At 39.2% G+C, this 23,357-nt stretch overlaps 2 non-coding genes across 2 annotated transcripts; both read left to right on the top strand.

The window, feature by feature from the left end:
• Positions 1 to 7,448: 7,448 nt before the first annotated feature.
• Positions 7,449 to 7,567, top strand: LOC131932987 (5S ribosomal RNA). Its single transcript, XR_009384785.1, has one exon. It is a non-coding gene; the product is annotated as a 5S ribosomal RNA (ribosomal RNA).
• Positions 7,568 to 15,725: 8,158 nt separating this feature from the next.
• On the top strand, positions 15,726 to 15,844 carry LOC131932986 (5S ribosomal RNA). The gene has a single exon (XR_009384784.1). It is a non-coding gene; the product is annotated as a 5S ribosomal RNA (ribosomal RNA).
• The last annotated feature ends 7,513 nt before the right edge of the window (positions 15,845 to 23,357 follow it).

Genomic DNA, 23,357 nt, shown 5'->3' with positions numbered 1-23,357 from the left:
ATTGAATTTTTCTTCTTTGTTGATGAAGGAGTGTTCGAAAAACGCCGTCTGCAGAGAAACTCGCTCCTTATATACGGTCCTGGGCTCGAGTTCGTTCAATATGGCGGACACCGCCCAACCAAAAGCGGTCGGCGAATGAGCCAGCCAATGAAAAAGCAGCTTGCCGTGTCGACTGGAATGTTGCTGGCTTGTCGGCTAACGGTGTCGTTTTCAAAGTCATTTTTTCACCTATTCTGCTATGCGACCCTTGGATAAAAAATAAAGAGTTTCATTGCCCACACGTGTAGGCATAGAAAAGATCCACGTTTGTCATGTTAAAATATGATATTAGACGTTATTTTCACCGTTTTGTGCGAATAAAACTGAAATATTTCCCTACACCTAATTATGCGAGTACGAGCGAGCTCATTATGCGAGTACGAGAGAATCTCGAACGCTGATTGGTCGAGTACGAACGAAATAATATTCTCGTACTCCGCTCCGTACTCGCAGTGGTTTGTTTACATCGTGAAACGAATAGGTTAGTTAGGCTTCTAATAATTAAATAATCTATGGCGTGTAGTCGTTAAGAATAATTTCTGCTCTCCGATTAAGATCTAGATATCTAGCTCTAACCCTAAAGGGTTTTTCTTTTTTTTTTTTTATATATATATTTTAAAAAGCAATGGATAGGGTGGTGGGTGGGTGAAAGAAAAATATAAAATTTATTCTCTCCTTTCTTCACATTTGAGATAAATAAAACAATATCAACAGCATGCATACACGAATTCAAATAGCAATGTGATGTGTGAGTTGAATTAAAGAGATAAATGAATAGAACCTATTTCCCGCATCCCCCAGAATAATACTAATAGATGTAGTAGTAGTAGTAGTAGTAGAGTGGCAGACATGGGCAGGGGGTGTAGTGGGTGGGTGGGTGGAAACTCGTGAGGTGGGGGACCTTCACTGCTAATCTGAACGTTGTCAGGTGGTCCTAAAAAGGACCTTGGTTGAGGACAGGGGGTGGTGGTTTGGGCTTAAAAGAAACCTCTTAAGCACGCTCACCACGGATACGTCTGGCTAGCTGGATGTCCTTGGGCATGATGGTGACACGCTTGGCGTGGATGGCGCACAGGTTGGTGTCTTCAAACAGACCGACGAGGTAAGCCTCGCTAGCCTCCTGCAGGGCCATGACAGCGGAGCTCTGGAAGCGAAGGTCAGTCTTGAAGTCCTGGGCGATTTCTCTGACCAGGCGCTGGAATGGCAGCTTGCGAATGAGCAGCTCAGTGCTCTTCTGGTAACGACGGATTTCTCTCAGGGCGACGGTTCCAGGCCTGTAACGATGGGGCTTCTTAACACCGCCGGTGGCTGGTGCTGACTTTCTGGCGGCTTTGGTGGCCAGCTGTTTACGTGGGGCTTTGCCTCCAGTAGATTTTCGGGCGGTTTGTTTGGTACGAGCCATCTTTTTTTTTTTGAATGATCTTAACTGACTGTTAAGGAAATGCGGCAGCTCAGCGCTGCTGGCCCTTTTATAACCGTCCGCCAAACCCTTAGCGCAACGAAGCTCTCCCATTGGACGAGTACGAGTTTAACGACGCTGATTGGCCAGTAGCAGCCACACAACGTTGAGACAGCGTCGACATAGCAGATTATTTTTAGACACGGTATCCAGCCGAGCGATCTATTAATAGCAGACAGGGCCGATAACACAAAATATTCTTCGTTCAAATGAAATCCTTGGTTGTGCCGCTTGTCAATGGAATCCGGTGTGTTTGCTTCTGTCGTCTTCAATGAATTATGAATGTGTGTGTGAGTGATTAGAAAAGAACCCAACATAGACTGCCTGAAACAATTTAGATCTAGACCTAGTCTATAGACCTAGGTAGATATTCTGACCCGATTCGACCGCCCGATCGGCGGTATTTACACAGTGTGTAAATAAATGAGGGGGAAGGATTAATAAAAACATATTTGGTTTTAAAAAGAAGAAGATATAAAATAAAAAGGGTAGACTAGCGGTAGGTTAAAGAATAGAATTTTAAAATAACGACCACCCTTATTTGTTGTAGACAGGGGTTAAACGGAGCACATTTAAAGAAAAATAGATTCTATTTTCATTTGTATCTATGAACGAATACCCCTAAAATATGTCCAGTTACTACTATTAATATGACCGCCCCCTCCCTGTTCTGCTCGTGTAAACCAGTGTAAGTATTATACATCTATAATAATGATCTCATACTGCTAGTGATTGACATGTTGATACGTTATTAATAAAGTTTGAAACAAGTAGGGTAGGGTAGGGTAGGGTAGGAAAACTCGATTTTTGTTCATTGACACACAACGAAAGCTAATTGGGTAAACTTTGGTTGTCCTGAAAAGGACAGTAGTAGGCTAGGTGGACAGTGGGCAGCAGGGTGACACTGTTTAGCTCTTGCCACCGGGTGTCTTCTGTGACTTCTTGGGCAGAAGCACGGCCTGGATGTTGGGGAGGACACCACCCTGGGCGATGGTGACACCCGACAAAAGTTTGTTCAACTCTTCGTCGTTACGGATGGCCAGCTGGAGGTGACGAGGAATGATTCTTGTCTTCTTGTTGTCTCTGGCAGCGTTGCCGGCCAACTCGAGCACTTCAGCGGCCAAATACTCGAGGACGGCGGCTAGGTAGACTGGGGCACCAGCACCGACACGCTCAGCATAGTTTCCTTTCCTCAACAGACGATGAATACGTCCGACTGGGAATTGAAGGCCTGCCCTGGAGGAGCGAGACTTGGACTTTCCCTTGACTTTACCGCCTTTACCACGTCCGGACATTGTGAGTTGGTTAGGAGCGAGAAGAAATACAGCGACTAACAGCGATACGGCTGCAGGCGATGAATGAAGACTTAACGGCGAGATCGGCCCTTTTATACGAAACGGCGAGGAAATCCGTTCGTCACCAAGCGAGCGTTCTGATTGGCTGCGCAGCGGCTTGGCGTTCGTACTCGTACTCGTACTCTCCAAATTTCCTCGCCGTTTCATATAAAAGGGCGGCCGGCGGTCGGTTCGCCTCATTTCTGTTCAAGCCATTGAAAAGAAAACAACATGCCACCTAAAGTTTCTTCCAAGGGAGCCAAGAAGGCCGGTAAGGCTAAAGCCGTACGCACCGGTGACAAGAAAAAGAAGAGGAGGAGAAAGGAAAGCTACAGCATCTACATTTACAAAGTCTTGAAGCAGGTGCACCCTGACACTGGCATTTCCTCCAAGGCCATGTCCATCATGAACTCCTTCGTCAACGACATCTTTGAGCGCATTTCAGCTGAAGCCAGCCGTCTTGCCCACTACAACAAGCGCAGCACCATCACCTCCAGGGAGATCCAGACCGCTGTCCGTCTCCTCCTGCCCGGTGAGCTGGCCAAACACGCCGTCAGTGAAGGCACCAAGGCTGTCACCAAGTACACCACCAGCAAATAAACACAACAGCAAACAACCACCTGGCTTGCTTGTTGTGGCTCTACTACTCGGCCCTTTTCAGGGCCTCCACCCATTCCCAATTAGCTCGGTTTGGTTTACATTGAACGAGTTTTCCCTCCCTCCCTCATCCACCCACCCACTCTGTGTAGCTGCCATGTTACAGTTTTTTTTTTTTGTTTAGTCATTCTTTTCTTTAATAAGTAGAGATAGATATACATACATACATAGGCCTACATAGTAATATGCCTATCCCAACAACTGCACACACTATTCTCTTAACACATTTCATGCTAATTCTATCCTTTAAACTAGACATAAAAAGGCCACATACTTATTACTGGGTGGCTCCTTTTTTTTAAAAACACTATTTCATTCTGCATCTCACACAGGGCATCAGCACACCTCTATGCATATCATTTATTGTGTGTTGTTTGGCATAGATCCAAGGGATGAATGGGATTTAATAGTTTTAATTCAGATTATAAGGCTGGCTGTTGTAATAGGAATTATTAGCCAACACTTTGATTCTTATCACCAGTGCTAACTGCCATTTTCATTACAATACATCCATTCTGGTGGGTTGGTTTTTTTCTGTCTTCATTATATATGTTGAACATAACTGTGTGAGTGTGGCTTTTGGTGTTTTTATTATTTTTGTTTTTCTTTCATTAAAGCTACCATGTCAGATTGCTAAGGCATGCATCTGCCACCATTTGTTCACTGATATACTTTTTTCCTACTACCATCATATCATATGATTCTTTTGGTTTTGTCTTTTGCTAGGCCTGGCTTGAAAATGAGTTGGTTACACTTCTGCACAACATACATTCTCTTTAACAAGACAAAACAACAATTAAATACTCTGAACTTTTTTTTTTTATTATCATATATATACTTTTTTTTTTTTCAAAATACAGAAAATAAAAAATAACATGAGCTCAAGTACACAGCTTTCAAGAAGTTCATGGTTTTCTTTGCCAGCCTGCACAATGATTTCAGCACAGATTAAATTTAAACAATCAAAAGGAGGTTGATCTCTTACCGGCTGACGAGAAAGTTTGCGCAGAAGCATCATTTCTTAAGCCCCTGGTCAGTTGGAGTTGTAAAATGATGAGGTTTTCTTAACATTTGCCCTGGGGCATACATTTATGGTCCTGGTACTAGTTCTATACTGACAAGGATTCTTTCAAAGCAACTTGAGCCCAAAGGGAAGTATTTATATGCCTGCAACATAGCTGTGATTAATAAAGAATGAATTTCAATGCAAAAAATAATAATTTGAATCCCTGCAAGCTCCTTTCACATAAACCAGAGAGAAAAAAATGTATGCCAGTCTATAACATATACAATATAAATAAATTAGATTGAATATAAAGATTTTTTTTATTCCTCTCATTAGTTCAACCCTTCTCTTTTTATATAAACACCCAAGGCAGACGCTTGAGTAAATTAATATCCTTCCATATATTATAGAAGCATAAATAAATATGTGTAAAAAGTATTTCATATATGTATATATTTTTTTAAATATATATATATATATATATATATATATATTTTTATATATATATTTATTTATAATGTAAAAATATTGAATATATATACATAGACGAATATTGTATATATGTCTATATATACGTATGTATATATATGCATGTTTTGTGTATATATATATATATATATATTTACATGTGTGTCTAAATGTATATTCATTGAATATATATTTGAATGTATATTCAAATATATATATTTGAGTGTAGACGAAAGACGCTCAAGTAAAATAATATCCTTCAGAATATTATAATTATAAGTTTTTTTCTTCTACCCCAGCAAACAGAAGGATATATATATACACACATATATATAATTTATATTTACAAATATATATTATATAAGAATTAATATATATATTCATAATACATATATATATATATATATATATATATATATATATATATATATATATATATAAGTATATATATATATATATATATGTATAAATAAATAAGTTATATATATAGATATATTCATATATAATGTATTTATTATGTAAATATATGTATATATCAGTGTGCGTATATAAAGGTATGTATATATGTTCAAATATATTTATTTGTTTGTTCGGATACATATATATCTGTTGTGTGTATTAAATTGCGCTCTTCTGTCAGTTTTTTCATTTGACGACAGTCGGTTAAGGTACTGGCCCCAGCCTAAAGATATTAGTAGAGTCTTCATAATGTGATGCCATGGGCTAGCAAAAAATAAATGAAGAAAAATCACATAGCAGGACAAATTGACATTTTACATGCTTTCAAACTTAAACTGAAATCAGAAAATGATGTGAAATTCATCTTGTGTATATAGAAAAATAAGCATTGTGCCAAAATCCTAATCATTGGTATTAAAAATGACATCAGCTTAATTTAAAAACTGGAAATTGTTTTGCCCTGCCGGATGAGATACCGGTAGCAGACACAGGGTTCCAGGCTGATGAAAGAAAGCGGTATACTTAAAGACAAAAGAATACCCTGTGTTAAAGCGGAACCAGCTAAGATTAAAGCTTAAAGTAAAGGCCTGCCCTGTCGCAGAATGTTAAAGTGGCCGGTGAAAGATCCCCGCGCCAGGCTAAAAGCAAGCTGTACACTTATTACTTAACGAGGGCTTCTTCAGGTCTTGTCTGTAGGACAATTCAGTCACAATAACAGGCAGACCAGGCCAGCCCTGGATATAAGCTAATTCATTTTATGCGCTGCTTCGACAGTCAATGAATATGGAGCTGCGGTCAGACTTTCAAACAAACCGCCTGAGTATTTAAAATGGGAAACAATATTTATTAATATTATCACCAACTAGATCTAGATTATATAGGCTACAAGGAAACCCAGAACCAGACTGGAAAGAAGTAAATTTACTCCCACTAATGATGACTTATCACTAATACTAATAATTAAAAAAAATGTTTAAAAAAATTAATTGCTCAAACCTAATAATCATTACAATCAAGCATCAAGTCTGATAGCCAACATTGGACCTAAAATCTAGATCTATTAGTTTTTACTGAACTAAATCTTATGTTATTTACTAATAATTACTAATGCATTTAATTATTAATACCTAGGCTACTCATTCCTACAGAATCTAGAAATTCTAGATCTAGACTCTAGAGAAATACTGGCGTCCCAGGCCAACCTAACCTTTTAAGCAACATCCTTAATTAGCATTTAATTAACCATGGATCGCCTGCCTTTTTTTTTTCACCGTGAAATTATTATTGTAATTTTTGAAACAGTATTTTGAATAGATCTACCCTCCTGTTTATATTATTTTAGTTAAGCTAGAGCGTTAGATCTAGAATTCTAGATCGTCGCCTAGTTGCGTGTTTTAAAATGAAGCCAGAATATTAATAGACTGAAAATAAATGTGCCAGTTGTCGTGGGAAAAGGTTAAAAGAATAATTAATAAATGAAAAGCATTGAACTATTTCTCAAACATTAAATTAGTAGACTTGTAGGCGGCTAGATCTAGATCTATGTGATGAGTTGGATTAAAATTGAATGAATTCGTGCAGAATGTTTCGGAAGGAGTGAGTGAGCGGGAGACCCAAAAAAGTTAAAGTATCGCCTTTCCGATAGATCATTTCACATGAAAGCGATAGTTAAAGGACAGGTCGGATGCAGGGGGCACCTGGTTTTCTGATTTTAGTCAAGGAAAATGGGGAAAATGTATTTATTTTGTATTTTACAACGCGCGATGCTCGAAAATTAGTAGCTCAGGGAAGTCTACCGGTGGTTACCGCCTCAGGTTAAAAATAGCGACCAATGGCTGTAGAGGGAAAAAAAGGCACATAGTATTCGATATTAAAACAATGTTTCGCTTTTGTGGAGATTTAGGGCGTTTTTTATTATTGAAATAATATGAGGAAAGCAGTGAAATCATTATTGTAGCCAGAAAAGGACGAATAACTGCTGATTTCGTTTGAGTATATTTATAAGCCCCAATTTTCTCACACAGATGTCTACGGCCATACCACGTTGAAAATACCGGTTCTCGTCCGATCACCGCAGTCAAGCAACGTCGGGCGTGGTTAGTACTTAGATGGGTGACCGCTTGGGAACACCACGTGTTGTAGACTTTTTTTCATCTTTTGTCTTTTATTTTTTGCCCCACTGGACACCTATTCTTACCACCTGCACTCTTTCCTAAGTTCACCACATACCTGTGAACACTTTTGTAATATCGAAATATTTTTTGTTTGTTTCTTTTGTGCCTTCACGGTAGGCTACCTCGATCCTACCCACCCATGGAAACAAACCCCTTAAAAACCAACAAAGGAAAGATGACCACTCTGCCCAAATTAAATAAATAAACTAAGTAGGCTACAACCTAATAATTAGAAGTAACTCAGTAAGTTAAATAAGGGGTAGGTATGGAAAACATTCGTGTAGGGGTTACAACCACTCGAGCTAATTCGGAAACGTATGGGTGGCCCTAATAAGGGCCGGATGGGTAGAACAAATGGGTGGTCCTGGGTTGAGTTTAACCGCCGAAGCCGTACAGGGTGCGACCTTGACGTTTCAGAGCATAGACGACATCCATAGCAGTGACGGTCTTCCTCTTGGCGTGCTCAGTGTAGGTGACGGCATCACGGATGACATTTTCAAGGAACACCTTGAGGACACCTCTGGTTTCTTCGTAGATCAGACCAGAGATACGTTTGACACCACCTCTGCGAGCAAGACGACGGATGGCTGGCTTGGTGATACCTTGGATGTTATCACGCAACACCTTCCTGTGACGCTTGGCGCCTCCTTTGCCGAGTCCCTTACCACCTTTGCCTCGGCCAGACATATTGAATTTTTCTTCTTTGTTGATGAAGGAGTGTTCGAAAAACGCCGTCTGCAGAGAAACTCGCTCCTTATATACGGTCCTGGGCTCGAGTTCGTTCAATATGGCGGACACCGCCCAACCAAAAGCGGTCGGCGAATGAGCCAGCCAATGAAAAAGCAGCTTGCCGTGTCGACTGGAATGTTGCTGGCTTGTCGGCTAACGGTGTCGTTTTCAAAGTCATTTTTTCACCTATTCTGCTATGCGACCCTTGGATAAAAAATAAAGAGTTTCATTGCCCACACGTGTAGGCATAGAAAAGATCCACGTTTGTCATGTTAAAATATGATATTAGACGTTATTTTCACCGTTTTGTGCGAATAAAACTGAAATATTTCCCTACACCTAATTATGCGAGTACGAGCGAGCTCATTATGCGAGTACGAGAGAATCTCGAACGCTGATTGGTCGAGTACGAACGAAATAATATTCTCGTACTCCGCTCCGTACTCGCAGTGGTTTGTTTACATCGTGAAACGAATAGGTTAGTTAGGCTTCTAATAATTAAATAATCTATGGCGTGTAGTCGTTAAGAATAATTTCTGCTCTCCGATTAAGATCTAGATATCTAGCTCTAACCCTAAAGGGTTTTTCTTTTTTTTTTTTTATATATATATTTTAAAAAGCAATGGATAGGGTGGTGGGTGGGTGAAAGAAAAATATAAAATTTATTCTCTCCTTTCTTCACATTTGAGATAAATAAAACAATATCAACAGCATGCATACACGAATTCAAATAGCAATGTGATGTGTGAGTTGAATTAAAGAGATAAATGAATAGAACCTATTTCCCGCATCCCCCAGAATAATACTAATAGATGTAGTAGTAGTAGTAGTAGTAGAGTGGCAGACATGGGCAGGGGGTGTAGTGGGTGGGTGGGTGGAAACTCGTGAGGTGGGGGACCTTCACTGCTAATCTGAACGTTGTCAGGTGGTCCTAAAAAGGACCTTGGTTGAGGACAGGGGGTGGTGGTTTGGGCTTAAAAGAAACCTCTTAAGCACGCTCACCACGGATACGTCTGGCTAGCTGGATGTCCTTGGGCATGATGGTGACACGCTTGGCGTGGATGGCGCACAGGTTGGTGTCTTCAAACAGACCGACGAGGTAAGCCTCGCTAGCCTCCTGCAGGGCCATGACAGCGGAGCTCTGGAAGCGAAGGTCAGTCTTGAAGTCCTGGGCGATTTCTCTGACCAGGCGCTGGAATGGCAGCTTGCGAATGAGCAGCTCAGTGCTCTTCTGGTAACGACGGATTTCTCTCAGGGCGACGGTTCCAGGCCTGTAACGATGGGGCTTCTTAACACCGCCGGTGGCTGGTGCTGACTTTCTGGCGGCTTTGGTGGCCAGCTGTTTACGTGGGGCTTTGCCTCCAGTAGATTTTCGGGCGGTTTGTTTGGTACGAGCCATCTTTTTTTTTTTGAATGATCTTAACTGACTGTTAAGGAAATGCGGCAGCTCAGCGCTGCTGGCCCTTTTATAACCGTCCGCCAAACCCTTAGCGCAACGAAGCTCTCCCATTGGACGAGTACGAGTTTAACGACGCTGATTGGCCAGTAGCAGCCACACAACGTTGAGACAGCGTCGACATAGCAGATTATTTTTAGACACGGTATCCAGCCGAGCGATCTATTAATAGCAGACAGGGCCGATAACACAAAATATTCTTCGTTCAAATGAAATCCTTGGTTGTGCCGCTTGTCAATGGAATCCGGTGTGTTTGCTTCTGTCGTCTTCAATGAATTATGAATGTGTGTGTGAGTGATTAGAAAAGAACCCAACATAGACTGCCTGAAACAATTTAGATCTAGACCTAGTCTATAGACCTAGGTAGATATTCTGACCCGATTCGACCGCCCGATCGGCGGTATTTACACAGTGTGTAAATAAATGAGGGGGAAGGATTAATAAAAACATATTTGGTTTTAAAAAGAAGAAGATATAAAATAAAAAGGGTAGACTAGCGGTAGGTTAAAGAATAGAATTTTAAAATAACGACCACCCTTATTTGTTGTAGACAGGGGTTAAACGGAGCACATTTAAAGAAAAATAGATTCTATTTTCATTTGTATCTATGAACGAATACCCCTAAAATATGTCCAGTTACTACTATTAATATGACCGCCCCCTCCCTGTTCTGCTCGTGTAAACCAGTGTAAGTATTATACATCTATAATAATGATCTCATACTGCTAGTGATTGACATGTTGATACGTTATTAATAAAGTTTGAAACAAGTAGGGTAGGGTAGGGTAGGGTAGGAAAACTCGATTTTTGTTCATTGACACACAACGAAAGCTAATTGGGTAAACTTTGGTTGTCCTGAAAAGGACAGTAGTAGGCTAGGTGGACAGTGGGCAGCAGGGTGACACTGTTTAGCTCTTGCCACCGGGTGTCTTCTGTGACTTCTTGGGCAGAAGCACGGCCTGGATGTTGGGGAGGACACCACCCTGGGCGATGGTGACACCCGACAAAAGTTTGTTCAACTCTTCGTCGTTACGGATGGCCAGCTGGAGGTGACGAGGAATGATTCTTGTCTTCTTGTTGTCTCTGGCAGCGTTGCCGGCCAACTCGAGCACTTCAGCGGCCAAATACTCGAGGACGGCGGCTAGGTAGACTGGGGCACCAGCACCGACACGCTCAGCATAGTTTCCTTTCCTCAACAGACGATGAATACGTCCGACTGGGAATTGAAGGCCTGCCCTGGAGGAGCGAGACTTGGACTTTCCCTTGACTTTACCGCCTTTACCACGTCCGGACATTGTGAGTTGGTTAGGAGCGAGAAGAAATACAGCGACTAACAGCGATACGGCTGCAGGCGATGAATGAAGACTTAACGGCGAGATCGGCCCTTTTATACGAAACGGCGAGGAAATCCGTTCGTCACCAAGCGAGCGTTCTGATTGGCTGCGCAGCGGCTTGGCGTTCGTACTCGTACTCGTACTCTCCAAATTTCCTCGCCGTTTCATATAAAAGGGCGGCCGGCGGTCGGTTCGCCTCATTTCTGTTCAAGCCATTGAAAAGAAAACAACATGCCACCTAAAGTTTCTTCCAAGGGAGCCAAGAAGGCCGGTAAGGCTAAAGCCGTACGCACCGGTGACAAGAAAAAGAAGAGGAGGAGAAAGGAAAGCTACAGCATCTACATTTACAAAGTCTTGAAGCAGGTGCACCCTGACACTGGCATTTCCTCCAAGGCCATGTCCATCATGAACTCCTTCGTCAACGACATCTTTGAGCGCATTTCAGCTGAAGCCAGCCGTCTTGCCCACTACAACAAGCGCAGCACCATCACCTCCAGGGAGATCCAGACCGCTGTCCGTCTCCTCCTGCCCGGTGAGCTGGCCAAACACGCCGTCAGTGAAGGCACCAAGGCTGTCACCAAGTACACCACCAGCAAATAAACACAACAGCAAACAACCACCTGGCTTGCTTGTTGTGGCTCTACTACTCGGCCCTTTTCAGGGCCTCCACCCATTCCCAATTAGCTCGGTTTGGTTTACATTGAACGAGTTTTCCCTCCCTCCCTCATCCACCCACCCACTCTGTGTAGCTGCCATGTTACAGTTTTTTTTTTTTGTTTAGTCATTCTTTTCTTTAATAAGTAGAGATAGATATACATACATACATAGGCCTACATAGTAATATGCCTATCCCAACAACTGCACACACTATTCTCTTAACACATTTCATGCTAATTCTATCCTTTAAACTAGACATAAAAAGGCCACATACTTATTACTGGGTGGCTCCTTTTTTTTAAAAACACTATTTCATTCTGCATCTCACACAGGGCATCAGCACACCTCTATGCATATCATTTATTGTGTGTTGTTTGGCATAGATCCAAGGGATGAATGGGATTTAATAGTTTTAATTCAGATTATAAGGCTGGCTGTTGTAATAGGAATTATTAGCCAACACTTTGATTCTTATCACCAGTGCTAACTGCCATTTTCATTACAATACATCCATTCTGGTGGGTTGGTTTTTTTCTGTCTTCATTATATATGTTGAACATAACTGTGTGAGTGTGGCTTTTGGTGTTTTTATTATTTTTGTTTTTCTTTCATTAAAGCTACCATGTCAGATTGCTAAGGCATGCATCTGCCACCATTTGTTCACTGATATACTTTTTTCCTACTACCATCATATCATATGATTCTTTTGGTTTTGTCTTTTGCTAGGCCTGGCTTGAAAATGAGTTGGTTACACTTCTGCACAACATACATTCTCTTTAACAAGACAAAACAACAATTAAATACTCTGAACTTTTTTTTTTTATTATCATATATATACTTTTTTTTTTTTCAAAATACAGAAAATAAAAAATAACATGAGCTCAAGTACACAGCTTTCAAGAAGTTCATGGTTTTCTTTGCCAGCCTGCACAATGATTTCAGCACAGATTAAATTTAAACAATCAAAAGGAGGTTGATCTCTTACCGGCTGACGAGAAAGTTTGCGCAGAAGCATCATTTCTTAAGCCCCTGGTCAGTTGGAGTTGTAAAATGATGAGGTTTTCTTAACATTTGCCCTGGGGCATACATTTATGGTCCTGGTACTAGTTCTATACTGACAAGGATTCTTTCAAAGCAACTTGAGCCCAAAGGGAAGTATTTATATGCCTGCAACATAGCTGTGATTAATAAAGAATGAATTTCAATGCAAAAAATAATAATTTGAATCCCTGCAAGCTCCTTTCACATAAACCAGAGAGAAAAAAATGTATGCCAGTCTATAACATATACAATATAAATAAATTAGATTGAATATAAAGATTTTTTTTATTCCTCTCATTAGTTCAACCCTTCTCTTTTTATATAAACACCCAAGGCAGACGCTTGAGTAAATTAATATCCTTCCATATATTATAGAAGCATAAATAAATATGTGTAAAAAGTATTTCATATATGTATATATTTTTTTAAATATATATATATATATATATATATATATATTTTTATATATATATTTATTTATAATGTAAAAATATTGAATATATATACATAGACGAATATTGTATATATGTCTATATATACGTATGTATATATATGCATGTTTTGTGTATATATATATATATATATTTACATGTGTGTCTAAATGTATATTCATTGAATATATATTTGAATGTATATTCAAATATATATATTTGAGTGTAGACGAAAGACGCTCAAGTAAAATAATATCCTTCAGAATATTATAATTATAAGTTTTTTTCTTCTACCCCAGCAAACAGAAGGATATATATACACACATATATATAATTTATATTTACAAATATATATTATATAAGAATTAATATATATATTCATAATACATATATATATATATATATATATATATATATATATATATATATATATATAAGTATATATATATATATATATATGTATAAATAAATAAGTTATATATATAGATATATTCATATATAATGTATTTATTATGTAAATATATGTATATATCAGTGTGCGTATATAAAGGTATGTATATATGTTCAAATATATTTATTTGTTTGTTCGGATACATATATATCTGTTGTGTGTATTAAATTGCGCTCTTCTGTCAGTTTTTTCATTTGACGACAGTCGGTTAAGGTACTGGCCCCAGCCTAAAGATATTAGTAGAGTCTTCATAATGTGATGCCATGGGCTAGCAAAAAATAAATGAAGAAAAATCACATAGCAGGACAAATTGACATTTTACATGCTTTCAAACTTAAACTGAAATCAGAAAATGATGTGAAATTCATCTTGTGTATATAGAAAAATAAGCATTGTGCCAAAATCCTAATCATTGGTATTAAAAATGACATCAGCTTAATTTAAAAACTGGAAATTGTTTTGCCCTGCCGGATGAGATACCGGTAGCAGACACAGGGTTCCAGGCTGATGAAAGAAAGCGGTATACTTAAAGACAAAAGAATACCCTGTGTTAAAGCGGAACCAGCTAAGATTAAAGCTTAAAGTAAAGGCCTGCCCTGTCGCAGAATGTTAAAGTGGCCGGTGAAAGATCCCCGCGCCAGGCTAAAAGCAAGCTGTACACTTATTACTTAACGAGGGCTTCTTCAGGTCTTGTCTGTAGGACAATTCAGTCACAATAACAGGCAGACCAGGCCAGCCCTGGATATAAGCTAATTCATTTTATGCGCTGCTTCGACAGTCAATGAATATGGAGCTGCGGTCAGACTTTCAAACAAACCGCCTGAGTATTTAAAATGGGAAACAATATTTATTAATATTATCACCAACTAGATCTAGATTATATAGGCTACAAGGAAACCCAGAACCAGACTGGAAAGAAGTAAATTTACTCCCACTAATGATGACTTATCACTAATACTAATAATTAAAAAAAATGTTTAAAAAAATTAATTGCTCAAACCTAATAATCATTACAATCAAGCATCAAGTCTGATAGCCAACATTGGACCTAAAATCTAGATCTATTAGTTTTTACTGAACTAAATCTTATGTTATTTACTAATAATTACTAATGCATTTAATTATTAATACCTAGGCTACTCATTCCTACAGAATCTAGAAATTCTAGATCTAGACTCTAGAGAAATACTGGCGTCCCAGGCCAACCTAACCTTTTAAGCAACATCCTTAATTAGCATTTAATTAACCATGGATCGCCTGCCTTTTTTTTTTCACCGTGAAATTATTATTGTAATTTTTGAAACAGTATTTTGAATAGATCTACCCTCCTGTTTATATTATTTTAGTTAAGCTAGAGCGTTAGATCTAGAATTCTAGATCGTCGCCTAGTTGCGTGTTTTAAAATGAAGCCAGAATATTAATAGACTGAAAATAAATGTGCCAGTTGTCGTGGGAAAAGGTTAAAAGAATAATTAATAAATGAAAAGCATTGAACTATTTCTCAAACATTAAATTAGTAGACTTGTAGGCGGCTAGATCTAGATCTATGTGATGAGTTGGATTAAAATTGAATGAATTCGTGCAGAATGTTTCGGAAGGAGTGAGTGAGCGGGAGACCCAAAAAAGTTAAAGTATCGCCTTTCCGATAGATCATTTCACATGAAAGCGATAGTTAAAGGACAGGTCGGATGCAGGGGGCACCTGGTTTTCTGATTTTAGTCAAGGAAAATGGGGAAAATGTATTTATTTTGTATTTTACAACGCGCGATGCTCGAAAATTAGTAGCTCAGGGAAGTCTACCGGTGGTTACCGCCTCAGGTTAAAAATAGCGACCAATGGCTGTAGAGGGAAAAAAAGGCACATAGTATTCGATATTAAAACAATGTTTCGCTTTTGTGGAGATTTAGGGCGTTTTTTATTATTGAAATAATATGAGGAAAGCAGTGAAATCATTATTGTAGCCAGAAAAGGACGAATAACTGCTGATTTCGTTTGAGTATATTTATAAGCCCCAATTTTCTCACACAGATGTCTACGGCCATACCACGTTGAAAATACCGGTTCTCGTCCGATCACCGCAGTCAAGCAACGTCGGGCGTGGTTAGTACTTAGATGGGTGACCGCTTGGGAACACCACGTGTTGTAGACTTTTTTTCATCTTTTGTCTTTTATTTTTTGCCCCACTGGACACCTATTCTTACCACCTGCACTCTTTCCTAAGTTCACCACATACCTGTGAACACTTTTGTAATATCGAAATATTTTTTGTTTGTTTCTTTTGTGCCTTCACGGTAGGCTACCTCGATCCTACCCACCCATGGAAACAAACCCCTTAAAAACCAACAAAGGAAAGATGACCACTCTGCCCAAATTAAATAAATAAACTAAGTAGGCTACAACCTAATAATTAGAAGTAACTCAGTAAGTTAAATAAGGGGTAGGTATGGAAAACATTCGTGTAGGGGTTACAACCACTCGAGCTAATTCGGAAACGTATGGGTGGCCCTAATAAGGGCCGGATGGGTAGAACAAATGGGTGGTCCTGGGTTGAGTTTAACCGCCGAAGCCGTACAGGGTGCGACCTTGACGTTTCAGAGCATAGACGACATCCATAGCAGTGACGGTCTTCCTCTTGGCGTGCTCAGTGTAGGTGACGGCATCACGGATGACATTTTCAAGGAACACCTTGAGGACACCTCTGGTTTCTTCGTAGATCAGACCAGAGATACGTTTGACACCACCTCTGCGAGCAAGACGACGGATGGCTGGCTTGGTGATACCTTGGATGTTATCACGCAACACCTTCCTGTGACGCTTGGCGCCTCCTTTGCCGAGTCCCTTACCACCTTTGCCTCGGCCAGACATATTGAATTTTTCTTCTTTGTTGATGAAGGAGTGTTCGAAAAACGCCGTCTGCAGAGAAACTCGCTCCTTATATACGGTCCTGGGCTCGAGTTCGTTCAATATGGCGGACACCGCCCAACCAAAAGCGGTCGGCGAATGAGCCAGCCAATGAAAAAGCAGCTTGCCGTGTCGACTGGAATGTTGCTGGCTTGTCGGCTAACGGTGTCGTTTTCAAAGTCATTTTTTCACCTATTCTGCTATGCGACCCTTGGATAAAAAATAAAGAGTTTCATTGCCCACACGTGTAGGCATAGAAAAGATCCACGTTTGTCATGTTAAAATATGATATTAGACGTTATTTTCACCGTTTTGTGCGAATAAAACTGAAATATTTCCCTACACCTAATTATGCGAGTACGAGCGAGCTCATTATGCGAGTACGAGAGAATCTCGAACGCTGATTGGTCGAGTACGAACGAAATAATATTCTCGTACTCCGCTCCGTACTCGCAGTGGTTTGTTTACATCGTGAAACGAATAGGTTAGTTAGGCTTCTAATAATTAAATAATCTATGGCGTGTAGTCGTTAAGAATAATTTCTGCTCTCCGATTAAGATCTAGATATCTAGCTCTAACCCTAAAGGGTTTTTCTTTTTTTTTTTTTATATATATATTTTAAAAAGCAATGGATAGGGTGGTGGGTGGGTGAAAGAAAAATATAAAATTTATTCTCTCCTTTCTTCACATTTGAGATAAATAAAACAATATCAACAGCATGCATACACGAATTCAAATAGCAATGTGATGTGTGAGTTGAATTAAAGAGATAAATGAATAGAACCTATCTCCCGCATCCCCCAGAATAATACTAATAGATGTAGTAGTAGTAGTAGTAGTAGAGTGGCAGACATGGGCAGGGGGTGTAGTGGGTGGGTGGGTGGAAACTCGTGAGGTGGGGGACCTTCACTGCTAATCTGAACGTTGTCAGGTGGTCCTAAAAAGGACCTTGGTTGAGGACAGGGGGTGGTGGTTTGGGCTTAAAAGAAACCTCTTAAGCACGCTCACCACGGATACGTCTGGCTAGCTGGATGTCCTTGGGCATGATGGTGACACGCTTGGCGTGGATGGCGCACAGGTTGGTGTCTTCAAACAGACCGACGAGGTAAGCCTCGCTAGCCTCCTGCAGGGCCATGACAGCGGAGCTCTGGAAGCGAAGGTCAGTCTTGAAGTCCTGGGCGATTTCTCTGACCAGGCGCTGGAATGGCAGCTTGCGAATGAGCAGCTCAGTGCTCTTCTGGTAACGACGGATTTCTCTCAGGGCGACGGTTCCAGGCCTGTAACGATGGGGCTTCTTAACACCGCCGGTGGCTGGTGCTGACTTTCTGGCGGCTTTGTGGCCAGCTGTTTACGTGGGGCTTTGCCTCCAGTAGATTTTCGGGCGGTTTTGTTTGGTACGAGCCATCTTTTTTTTTTTGAATGATCTTAACTGACTGTTAAGGAAATGCGGCAGCTCAGCGCTGCTGGCCCTTTTATAACCGTCCGCCAAACCCCTTAGCGCAACGAAGCTCTCCCATTGGACGAGTACGAGTTTAAACGACGCTGATTGGCCAGTAGCAGCCACACAACGTTGAGACAGCGTCGACATAGCAGATTATTTTTAGACACGGTATCCAGCCGAGCGATCTATTAATAGCAGACAGGGCCGATAACACAAAATATTCTTCGTTCAAATGAAATCCTTGGTTGTGCCGCTTGTCAATGGAATCCGGTGTGTTTGCTTCTGTCGTCTTCAATGAATTATGAATGTGTGTGTGAGTGATTAGAAAAGAACCCAACATAGACTGCCTGAAACACTTTAGATCTAGACCTAGTCTATAGACCTAGGTAGATATTCTGACCCGATTCGACCGCCCGATCGGCGGTATTTACACAGTGTGTAAATAAATGAGGGGGAAGGATTAATAAAAACATATTTGGTTTTAAAAAGAAGAAGATATAAAATAAAAAGGGTAGACTAGCGGTAGGTTAAAGAATAGAATTTTAAAATAACGACCACCCTTATTTGTTGTAGACAGGGGTTAAACGGAGCACACTTTAAAGAAAAATAGATTCTATTTTCATTTGTATCTATGAACGAATACCCCTAAAATATGTCCAGTTACTACTATTAATATGACCCGCCCCCTCCTGTTCTGCTCGTGTAAACCAGTGTAAGTATTATACATCTATAATAATGATCTCATACTGCTAGTGATTGACATGTTGATACGTTATTAATAAAGTTTGAAACAAGTAGGGTAGGGTAGGGTAGGGTAGGAAAACTCGATTTTTGTTCATTGACACACAACGAAAGCTAATTGGGTAAACTTTGGTTGTCCTGAAAAGGACAGTAGTAGGCTAGGTGGACAGTGGGCAGCAGGGTGACACTGTTTAGCTCTTGCCACCGGGTGTCTTCTGTGACTTCTTGGCAGAAGCACGGCCTGATGTTGGGGAGGACACCACCCCTGGGCGATGGTGACACCCGACAAAAGTTTGTTCAACTCTTCGTCGTTACGGATGGCCAGCTGGAGGTGACGAGGAATGATTCTTGTCTTCTTGTTGTCTCTGGCAGCGTTGCCGGCCAACTCGAGCACTTCAGCGGCCAAATACTCGAGGACGGCGCTAGGTAGACTGGGCACCAGCACCGACACGCTCAGCATAGTTTCCTTTCCTCAACAGACGATGAATACGTCCGACTGGGAATTGAAGGCCTGCCTGGAGGAGCGAGACTTGGACTTTCCCTTGACTTTACCGCCTTTACCACGTCCGGACATTGTGAGTTGGTTAGGAGCGAGAAGAAATACAGCGACTAACAGCGATACGGCTGCAGGCGATGAATGAAGACTTAACGGCGAGATCGGCCCTTTTATACGAAACGGCGAGGAAATCCGTTCGTCACCAAGCGAGCGTTCTGATTGGCTGCGCAGCGGCTTGGCGTTCGTACTCGTACTCGTACTCTCCAAATTTCCTCGCCGTTTCATATAAAAGGGCGGCCGGCGGTCGGTTCGTCAACGACATCTTTGAGCGCATTTCAGCTGAAGCCAGCCGTCTTGCCCACTACAACAAGCGCAGCACCATCACCTCCAGGGAGATCCAGACCGCTGTCCGTCTCCTCCTGCCCGGTGAGCTGGCCAAACACGCCCGTCAGTGAAGGCACCAAGGCTGTCACCAAGTACACCACCAGCAAATAAACACAACAGCAAACAACCACCTGGCTTGCTTGTTGTGGCTCTACTACTCGGCCTTTTCAGGGCCTCCACCCATTCCCAATTAGCTCGGTTTGGTTTACATTGAACGAGTTTTCCCTCCCTCCCTCATCCACCCACCCACTCTGTGTAGCTGCCATGTTACAGTTTTTTTTTTTTGTTTAGTCATTCTTTTCTTTAATAAGTAGAGATAGATATACATACATACATAGGCCTACATAGTAATATGCCTATCCCAACAACTGCACACACTATTCTCTTAACACATTTCATGCTAATTCTATCCTTTAAACTAGACATAAAAAGGCCACATACTTATTACTGGGTGGCTCCTTTTTTTTAAAAACACTATTTCATTCTGCATCTCACACAGGGCATCAGCACACCTCTATGCATATCATTTATTGTGTGTTGTTTGGCATAGATCCAAGGGATGAATGGGATTTAATAGTTTTAATTCAGATTATAAGGCTGGCTGTTGTAATAGGAAATTATTAGCCAACACTTTGATTCTTATCACCAGTGCTAACTGCCATTTTCATTACAATACATCCATTCTGGTGGGTTGGTTTTTTTCTGTCTTCATTATATATGTTGAACATAACTGTGTGAGTGTGGCTTTTGGTGTTTTTATTATTTTTGTTTTTCTTTCATTAAAGCTACCATGTCAGATTGCTAAGGCATGCATCTGCCACCATTTGTTCACTGATATACTTTTTTCCTACTACCATCATATCATATGATTCTTTTGGTTTTGTCTTTTGCTAGGCCTGGCTTGAAAATGAGTTGGTTACACTTCTGCACAACATACATTCTCTTTAACAAGACAAAACAACAATTAAATACTCTGAACTTTTTTTTTTTATTATCATATATATACTTTTTTTTTTTTCAAAATACAGAAAATAAAAAATAACATGAGCTCAAGTACACAGCTTTCAAGAAGTTCATGGTTTTCTTTGCCAGCCTGCACAATGATTTCAGCACAGATTAAATTTAAACAATCAAAAGGAGGTTGATCTCTTACCGGCTGACGAGAAAGTTTGCGCAGAAGCATCATTTCTTAAGTCCTTGGTCAGTTGGAGTTGTAAAATGATGAGGTTTTCTTAACATTTGCCCTGGGGCATACATTTATGGTCCTGGTACTAGTTCTATACTGACAAGGATTCTTTCAAAGCAACTTGAGCCCAAAGGGAAGTATTTATATGCCTGCAACATAGCTGTGATTAATAAAGAATGAATTTCAATGCAAAAAATAATAATTTGAATCCCTGCAAGCTCCTTTCACATAAACCAGAGAGAAAAAAATGTATGCCAGTCTATAACATATACAATATAAATAAATTAGATTGAATATAAAGATTTTTTTTATTCCTCTCATTAGTTCAACCCTTCTCTTTTTATATAAACACCCAAGGCAGACGCTTGAGTAAATTAATATCCTTCCATATATTATAGAAGCATAAATAAATATGTGTAAAAAGTATTTCATATATGTATATATTTTTTTAAATATATATATATATATATATATATATATATTTTTATATATATATTTATTTATAATGTAAAAATATTGAATATATATACATAGACGAATATTGTATATATGTCTATATATACGTATGTATATATATGCATGTTTTGTGTATATATATATATATATATTTACATGTGTGTCTAAATGTATATTCATTGAATATATATTTGAATGTATATTCAAATATATATATTTGAGTGTAGACGAAAGACGCTCAAGTAAAATAATATCCTTCAGAATATTATAATTATAAGTTTTTTTCTTCTACCCCAGCAAACAGAAGGATATATATATACACACATATATATAATTTATATTTACAAATATATATTATATAAGAATTAATATATATATTCATAATACATATATATATATATATATATATATATATATATATATATATATATATAAGTATATATATATATATATATATGTATAAATAAATAAGTTATATATATAGATATATTCATATATAATGTATTTATTATGTAAATATATGTATATATCAGTGTGCGTATATAAAGGTATGTATATATGTTCAAATATATTTATTTGTTTGTTCGGATACATATATATCTGTTGTGTGTATTAAATTGCGCTCTTCTGTCAGTTTTTTCATTTGACGACAGTCGGTTAAGGTACTGGCCCCAGCCTAAAGATATTAGTAGAGTCTTCATAATGTGATGCCATGGGCTAGCAAAAAATAAATGAAGAAAAATCACATAGCAGGACAAATTGACATTTTACATGCTTTCAAACTTAAACTGAAATCAGAAAATGATGTGAAATTCATCTTGTGTATATAGAAAAATAAGCATTGTGCCAAAATCCTAATCATTGGTATTAAAAATGACATCAGCTTAATTTAAAAACTGGAAATTGTTTTGCCCTGCCGGATGAGATACCGGTAGCAGACACAGGGTTCCAGGCTGATGAAAGAAAGCGGTATACTTAAAGACAAAAGAATACCCTGTGTTAAAGCGGAACCAGCTAAGATTAAAGCTTAAAGTAAAGGCCTGCCCTGTCGCAGAATGTTAAAGTGGCCGGTGAAAGATCCCCGCGCCAGGCTAAAAGCAAGCTGTACACTTATTACTTAACGAGGGCTTCTTCAGGTCTTGTCTGTAGGACAATTCAGTCACAATAACAGGCAGACCAGGCCAGCCCTGGATATAAGCTAATTCATTTTATGCGCTGCTTCGACAGTCAATGAATATGGAGCTGCGGTCAGACTTTCAAACAAACCGCCTGAGTATTTAAAATGGGAAACAATATTTATTAATATTATCACCAACTAGATCTAGATTATATAGGCTACAAGGAAACCCAGAACCAGACTGGAAAGAAGTAAATTTACTCCCACTAATGATGACTTATCACTAATACTAATAATTAAAAAAAATGTTTAAAAAAATTAATTGCTCAAACCTAATAATCATTACAATCAAGCATCAAGTCTGATAGCCAACATTGGACCTAAAATCTAGATCTATTAGTTTTTACTGAACTAAATCTTATGTTATTTACTAATAATTACTAATGCATTTAATTATTAATACCTAGGCTACTCATTCCTACAGAATCTAGAAATTCTAGATCTAGACTCTAGAGAAATACTGGCGTCCCAGGCCAACCTAACCTTTTAAGCAACATCCTTAATTAGCATTTAATTAACCATGGATCGCCTGCCTTTTTTTTTTCACCGTGAAATTATTATTGTAATTTTTGAAACAGTATTTTGAATAGATCTACCCTCCTGTTTATATTATTTTAGTTAAGCTAGAGCGTTAGATCTAGAATTCTAGATCGTCGCCTAGTTGCGTGTTTTAAAATGAAGCCAGAATATTAATAGACTGAAAATAAATGTGCCAGTTGTCGTGGGAAAAGGTTAAAAGAATAATTAATAAATGAAAAGCATTGAACTATTTCTCAAACATTAAATTAGTAGACTTGTAGGCGGCTAGATCTAGATCTATGTGATGAGTTGGATTAAAATTGAATGAATTCGTGCAGAATGTTTCGGAAGGAGTGAGTGA

Source organism: Physella acuta, unplaced genomic scaffold (genome assembly GCF_028476545.2).
Source record: "Physella acuta isolate Inbredline_101_S28 unplaced genomic scaffold, ASM2847654v3 ptg002336l, whole genome shotgun sequence".
Lineage (NCBI taxonomy): Eukaryota > Metazoa > Mollusca > Gastropoda > Physidae > Physella > Physella acuta.
This window is presented reverse-complemented; position numbering and strand designations above follow the sequence as displayed.